Here is a 7591-nt window from a genome sequence, read left to right as displayed (position 1 = left end):
CCCACTTTTTCCACCATTGACATCAATCAAATGTTCAACATGTCCAGCAACACAGAATACAAAGGCAAAGCAGGAGCATGGTCCCCAGCCCCCATACATTACAACAAATTGCATACACCCAGATGGAGATATAACACAGCCATCACCTGTGGACATGCATTTCAGTTTCTTTCCCCCCTCCCCTGCTTCTCCCCACCTCTACCCCTTCCCCTCCTCGCTCCACAGTGCCTGGCCGAGGAGCTCCTCAGGCTGTGCCTCATTGGGGGGACGAAGGCAGATGCGGTGGTTGCATGGGTACTGGAGCAGGGGGTGCCGTGGGGGCAACATTCTCTGATGCAGAAGCAGGATCTTGGTCCTTGATCTCATCTGTCATTCGCAGTGGTGGTGTGGAACCTAGGGGTGGAGTGCCATGCTCGGGGACCATTAAGAGGCCTGTGCCAGCAGTGTTCCTGGCTATCACATCCAGGGCCTCCGCTGGCCAGCTGTCTGGATATGCCCCCCAATGCTTCGATGAGCTGGTCACCAATGTCTACAGTCATCCTGGACAACTGTACCATCTCTCCGCTCTCATGTGGCGCTCATGGAACAGACCTGCCGTGTCCACTGCGGGGTCGGCGCCGTCCTGGGGACAAATGGGGTGCCCTGTGGTGAGGTGCTTGGGGCCGGTACCTCCAAAGTGGAGGCGGGAATGACCGGAGGACCACTAGATGGCCTTGGGGTGAAATGGCTTCTGGAGCGTGGCGATGCAGGTTCCTCGAAGTACGCGCTCTCATCCATAGAGAACAGACCCAGCGGATTGACGGGCGAGAATCAGAGCTCCTCAGCTCCAGATGTTGGATCGTCCGGCAAGTCGGGCCCCGTGCCCCCACCTTCTGGCCTCTGTAGTCTTGTCTTGGGATGTGCTGGTGGCTGAACTGCAAAACACAAATGAGGTTATTAGAGGAGAAGGAGGTGCTAGGGTCACAAGGTGAGTCCAGCGCTACACACAGCATATGTACGACAAAAGCACCACCGCTCTCAAAATCATCACATTTCATGACCATCAACACATTTGCATTCCAAAGATTTTCATTAGACCATCATTATTTCTATGACAATTTTAGAAATCATCTATCATATATGATTGTTCAGATATGAGTGGGTGTGGCATCTATTGACTTCACATCATGCAGTGGTGTAAGCTTTACGCACGTGGCATCACTTCAGGGTCTGCAGATGCATCCGTGGCTGTCCGCGAATGCTTCCCCACGAGTGTGAGCACCCGCTCCTGCATCTCAGTGATGTCGCTGGGGACTGGTGGCCCCCCACCCATTCACCTCTGCACGGACCTCATCGTCAATAGCTTCATCTGCAAAAGGTGACAGGATGACATGGCATGAGATCATTGCGTGATATCATTGCTAGGTACTGTCGCAGAGACTGATAAAACACATAACCGACAGATGTAATCATGATTAATATGAAAATGATCATTCATTACTTGAAGATCGCAGGCATTGAGTAAAACATTCCCAGTCAAAGTGAAAGACGTCACATCTGATGATAGTCACTCATGACTATTCCAAATCAAATTATATAAATATATAAGTACATGTAAATCAATGTAATACTGACTCTTGCGGATCCCACAAGGTCATTCCATTGTTTGCGGCATTGGTTTCATTCACGAACCTCGTTGGTCACCGATGAGACCACCTCTGCTATTTCGGTCCATATCCTCTGCTATGCCTTTGGGGTCGGCTTCCCACGCCCTCCCTGTGTCAAATCACCCCAGCGTGACTCAAACTCCTGCAGGAGGGAGGCATTTGCCTCGTCCGAGAACCTCCTGGCTCTTTTGCGCCCTCCAATGTGTTCCTTTCCCATCTCAATGCTCTCTCCAACGTCAGTCTCCACAGAGTTCTGTGATGCCTCCTCCTCTCTCTCCATTATAGGCCAAATTTGAGCAAATATGTGGCTGGTAACAGCTAATTTTTCTTTCCCTACTTGCAGTGAAGCTCTAAAGTCTCACTCCTTCCTCCCAAAGCAGCCACACCAGACCCAGACACGCCTTCAGTCCCTCTGAGCGCCCTTTCTCTCTGTCATGATGACCCTTCTGCGCATGTCATGATGACCCTTGACCTCCTGAATTGCAGGAATCGGGTTGCTAAGGATGGCCACACTTTACGGCAGAAGGTCAAAAAAAATTTAACGCTATCGCCCATTTTATATTGTTCTCGGTAACGTCCATTTTCAAAAATGGAGACTAGGTGCTTTGAGAATGGGCGAGAAGCTGGCAATCCGAAAACCCTATTTTACCGCCCACGCCGGAAATAATGCCCATTTTTGGGCGATAAGCCCTAAAATTGTTTGAACTGGTGCTCTCCACTCTCTCTCCTACAATAGTTTGAACAGGGGCGCTCCACTTTCTCCTGTGACCAATTAATTAACTAACTCCTAACAGTCTTATCAAGAAACTTGGTTGCATTCCAAAAGCAGAATGATATGGCATATTGTGCAATAGGTACCCTGTAAATAATTCTGTGAAGATTCAACTTGGATCTGTGAACATAGTTAATAAATTAACACTGCACAGACACGTGGATGCTCAAGGAACCAAAGCACAGAAGTTGGAACATAAGATAGCATGGAATGAGAAAGAACTATTAAGCTTGGTCCTTGCACAGTCTTTAGGCAACCTATCCAATCAGGGAGTGCAGTCTATCCATTGCATCTCCTGAGGAAGGATTTATATTGATACACCATTACCTCGCAAAATAATGAAGTGATCCCCAGAATATATAATGATCCTCATATCTCCACCATTCTGCACTGACGCCCTCCAGATAAAATCTAAAATTTCCTCCCAAATCCACGGAAAATCACTGTGTCCTTTGGATTAGAATGTATTCTCAATTTATAGACAGCAACACGGCACACTGGCCAAAAGTGACAGAGCACACTGACCATCAATAACATGAACACTGACTATTATATATGTAAACCTATAAATACCATGTCTAACCACCAGAAGGCTCATCCCCTGGAGTCCCAAGGAAACCCACAATCCCTTGGGAGTACCTGCACTTAAGGAGGCCTCACAAGCTGGAGAGGCACTCTGGAGACCTGTAATAAAAGACTACGGTCACACTTTACTTTGAGCTCACAGTATCTAGTCAGACTCTTTATTCATACATAACAACTGCCGACGAGATACAGATGACGAACCCCACCACAATGATGCAGAGAACAGTGGGCAACCTGGAGAAATTTTCAGAGGGAGATGATTGGGAAACCTTCGTGGAGAGACTCAACAAATACTTCGTGGCCAATGAGCTGGAAGGAGAAGTGAACACTGCCAAACGAAGGGCGATTCTCCTCGCCGTTTGCGGGGCACCAACGTATAGCCTCATGAAAAATCTGCTTGCTCCAGCAAAAATCCACAGAGAAATCTTATGATGACTTATGCACGCTGGTCCGCGAGCATCTTAACCCGAAGGAAAGCGTTCTACACCTACAAAAGGTCTGAAGGCCAGGAAGTGGCAAGCTATGCTGCTGAGCTAAGATGCCTTGCAGAACATTGCGAATTTGAAGGACACTTGGAGCACATGCTCAGGGACTTCTTTGTGCTTGGCATTGGCCTTGAAGTAATACTTCGCAAACTTTTGACTGTAGAGACCCCAACCTTGAGTAAAGCCATAGCAATAGCCCAGGCGTTCATCGCTACCAGTGACAATACCAAGCAAATCTCTCAGCACACAAGTGCTGCTACAAGTACTGTGAACAAAGTAATGTTGTTTTCGAATCGTAACGTACAGGGCAGGCCTCACATGCCTGCAGCTGCACATCTGCAGATGTCCCAGAGTCCACCATCAAGGGTGCTGAATGCAAGGTCATTAACACCTTGATGGCACTGCGGGGGTGATCATCATTTCCATTCATGCTGCTTTAAAGGGTACGTTTGCAATGAATGTGCATGTGAGCTGCAAACTCTGCTAATCCTGCAAACCACCATGTTGCAGAGGAGAACAGATCCACAGCAGATCACGACGAACTAGAGCCTTAGACCGAGGAGGCAGAAGTATATGGGGTGCACACATTAACCACAAAGTGTCCCCCGATAATGCTGAAGGTTGAATTAAATGGACTCCCGGTGTCAATGGAGCTGGACACGGGTGCGAGACAGTACATTATGAGCAAAAAGACTTTCGATAAATTGTGGTGCAGCAAGGCCTCAAGGCCAGTTCTGACTCCCATTCGCACTAAACTGAGAACTTACACAAAGGAATTTATTCCTGTAATCGGCAGTGCTACTGTAAAGGTCTCCTACGATGGAGCGGTGCACAAGCTACACTCTGGGTGGTACCGGGTGATGGCCACGCATTGCTCGGCAGGAGCTTGCTGGGAAAAATACGCTGGAACTGGGAAGATGTCCGAGTGCTCTCATCTGTCAACGACACTTCGTGTGCCCAGGTCATAAACAAGTTCCCCTCGCTGTTCGAATCAGGCATCGGGAAGTTCCAAGGAGCAAAATTGCAGATCCACCTAATTCCAGGGCACGACCCATCCAGCACAAGGCGAGAGTAGTACCGTACATAATGAGAGAGAGGTTGGAGATCGAGCCGGACCGGCTGCAATGAGAGGGCATCATTTCGCCGATCGAATTCAATGAGTGGGCCAGTCCGATTGTTCCAGTCCTCAAGGGAGACGGCACTGTCAGAATCTGTGGTGATTACAAAGTAACTATCAATCATTTCTCCCTGCAGGATCAATACCCACTACCAAAGGCAGATGACCTTTTTGCGACGCTGGCGGGAAGAAAGACATTCACAAAGCTGGACTTGATCTCGGCCTACATGACGCAGGAGCTAGAGGAATCATCGAAGGGCCTCACCTGCATCAACACGCACAAAAGTCTCTTCATTTACAACAGATGCCCGTTTGGGATTCGATCTGCCGCGGCGATATTCCAGAGAAACGTGGAAAGCTTACTGAAGTCAGTTCCGCACACTGTGGTCTTCCAGGATATCTTGGTTGCTGGTCGGGACATCATCGAGCACATGCAGAACCTGGAGGGGTTCTTAGTCGGCTTAATCGCGTGGGGCTCAGGTTAAAATGCTCGAAGTGCGTTTTCCTGGCGTCTGAAGTGGAGTTCCTGGAGAGAAGAATCGCGGCGGACGGCATCAGGCCCACCGATTTGAAGATGGAGGCAATCGAGAACGCACCGAGGCCACAGAACGTGACGGAGCTGCGGTCGTTTCTAGGACTTCTGAACTAGTTTGGTAACTTCTTACCGAGTCTCAACACACTGTTAGAACCACTGCACGCGTTACTGCATAAAGGAGATGAATGGGTATGGGCTAAAAGCCAAGAAAATGCCTTTGTAAAAGCTAGAAAACTGTTATTCTCAAACAAATTGCTTGTGTTGTTTGATCCATGTAAGCGTTTGGCACTAGCATGTGATGCGTCATCGTACGGGGTCAGGTGTGTATTGCAACAAGCTAATGAATCTGGGAAATTGCAACCGGTTACTTATGCATCCAGAAGTCTGTCTAAGGCTGAGAGAGCCTACAACATGATTGAAAAAGAAGCGTTAGTGTGTGTTTATGGGGTAAAGAAAATGCATCAATATCTGTTTGGGCTCAAATTTGAATTGGAAACTGACCATAAGCCATTTATATCACTGTTCTCCGAGAATAAAGGGATAAATACGAATGCATCGGCCCGCATCCAGGGATGGGCGCTCACGTTGTCCGCATACAACTATGCCATCCGCTACAGGCCAGGCACAGAAAACTGTGCCGATGCTCTCAGTACGCTGCCATTGCCCACCACGGAGGTGGAAATGGCACAGCCTGCAGATTTAGTCATTGTAATGGAAGCGATCGAGGGTGAGCACTTTACTTTGTGCTCACAGTATCTAGTCAGACTCTTTATTCATACATAACACTGACCATCAATAACATGAACACTGACCATCAATAACATGACACAAATAACCTTCCGGAAATATTGGGGAACGAGGGTCTAGCGAGAAGGAGGAACTGAAGGAAATCCTTATTAGTCAGGAAATTGTGTTTGGGAAGTTGATGGGATTGAAGGCCGATAAATCCCCAGGGCCTGATAGTCTGCATTCCAGAGTACTTAAGGAAGTGGCCCTAGAAATAGTGGATGCAGTGGTGATCATTTTCCAAAAGTCTATCGACTCTGGATCAGTTCCTACAGATTGAAGGGTAGCTAATGTAACACCACTTTTTAAAAAAGGAGGGAGAGAGAAAACGGAGAATTATAGACTGGTTAGCCTGACATCAATAGTGGGGAAAATGTTGGAATCAATTATTAAAGATGAAATAGCAGTGCATTTGGAAAGCAGTGACAGGATCGGTCCAAGTCAGCATGGAAATCATGCTTGACAAATCTTCTAGAATTTTTTGAGGATGTAACTAGTAGAGTGGACAAGGGAGAACCAGTGGATGTGGTGTATTTGGCCTTTCAAAAGGCTTTTGACAAGGTCTCACACAAGAGATTGGTGTGCAAAATTAAAGTATTGGGGGTAATGTATTGACGTGGATAGAGAACCGGTTGGCAGACTGGTTGGAGAGTCAGGATAAACGGGTCCTTTTCAGAATGGCAGACAGTGACTAGTGGGGTGCCACAGGGCTCAGTGCTGGGACCCAGCTATTTACAATATACATCAATGTCTTAAACGAAGGAATTGAGAGTAATATCTCCAAGTTTGCAGATGACACTAAGCTGGGTGGTGGTGTGAGCTGTGAGTAGGATGCTAAGAGGCTGCAGGTTGACTTGGACAGGTTAGGTGAGTGGGTAAATGCATGGCAGATGCAGTATAATGTGCATAAATGTGAGGTTATCCACTTTGGTGGCAAAAACATGAAGGCAGAATATTATCTGAAATGCGGCAGATTAGGAAAAGGGGAGGTGCAACGAGACCTGGGTGTCATGGTACATCAGTCATTGAAGGTTGGCATTCAGGTACAGCAGGCGGTGAAGAAGGCAAATAGCATGTTGGCCTTAATAGCTAGGGGATTTGAGTATAGGAGCAGGGAGGTCTTGCTGCAGTTGAACAGGGCCTTGGTGAGGCCTCACCTGGAATATTGTGCACAGTTTTGGTCTCCTAATCTGAGGAAGGACGTTCTTGCTATTGAGGGAGTGCAGTGAAGATTCACCAGACTGATTCCTGGGATAGCAGGACTGACATATGAGGAGAGACTGGATCAACTGGGCCTGTATTCACTGGCGTTTAGAAGAATGAGAGCGGATCTCATAGAAACAGATAAAATTCTGACGGGACTGGACAGGTTAGATGCAGGAAGAATGTTCCTGATGTTGGGGGAGTCCAGAACCAGGGTTCACAGTCTAAGGATAAGGGGTAAGCCATTTAGGACCGAGATGAGGAGAAACATCTTCACTCAGAGAGTTGTTAACCTGTGCAATTCTCTACCACAGAAAGTTGTTGATTCCCGTTCGTTGGATATATTCAAGAGGGAGTTGGATATGGCCCCTATGGCTAAAGGGATCAAGGGGTATGGAGAGAAAGCAGGAAAGGGGTACTGAGGTGAATGATCAGCCATGATCTTATTGAATGGTGGTGCAG

The sequence above is a fragment of the Pristiophorus japonicus genome, chromosome 16, assembly GCF_044704955.1.
Source record: "Pristiophorus japonicus isolate sPriJap1 chromosome 16, sPriJap1.hap1, whole genome shotgun sequence".
In the NCBI taxonomy this organism is placed as follows: Eukaryota; Metazoa; Chordata; class Chondrichthyes; family Pristiophoridae; genus Pristiophorus; species Pristiophorus japonicus.
The sequence above is the reverse complement of the archived record's forward strand: the minus strand, read 5'-3'. Positions refer to the sequence as shown.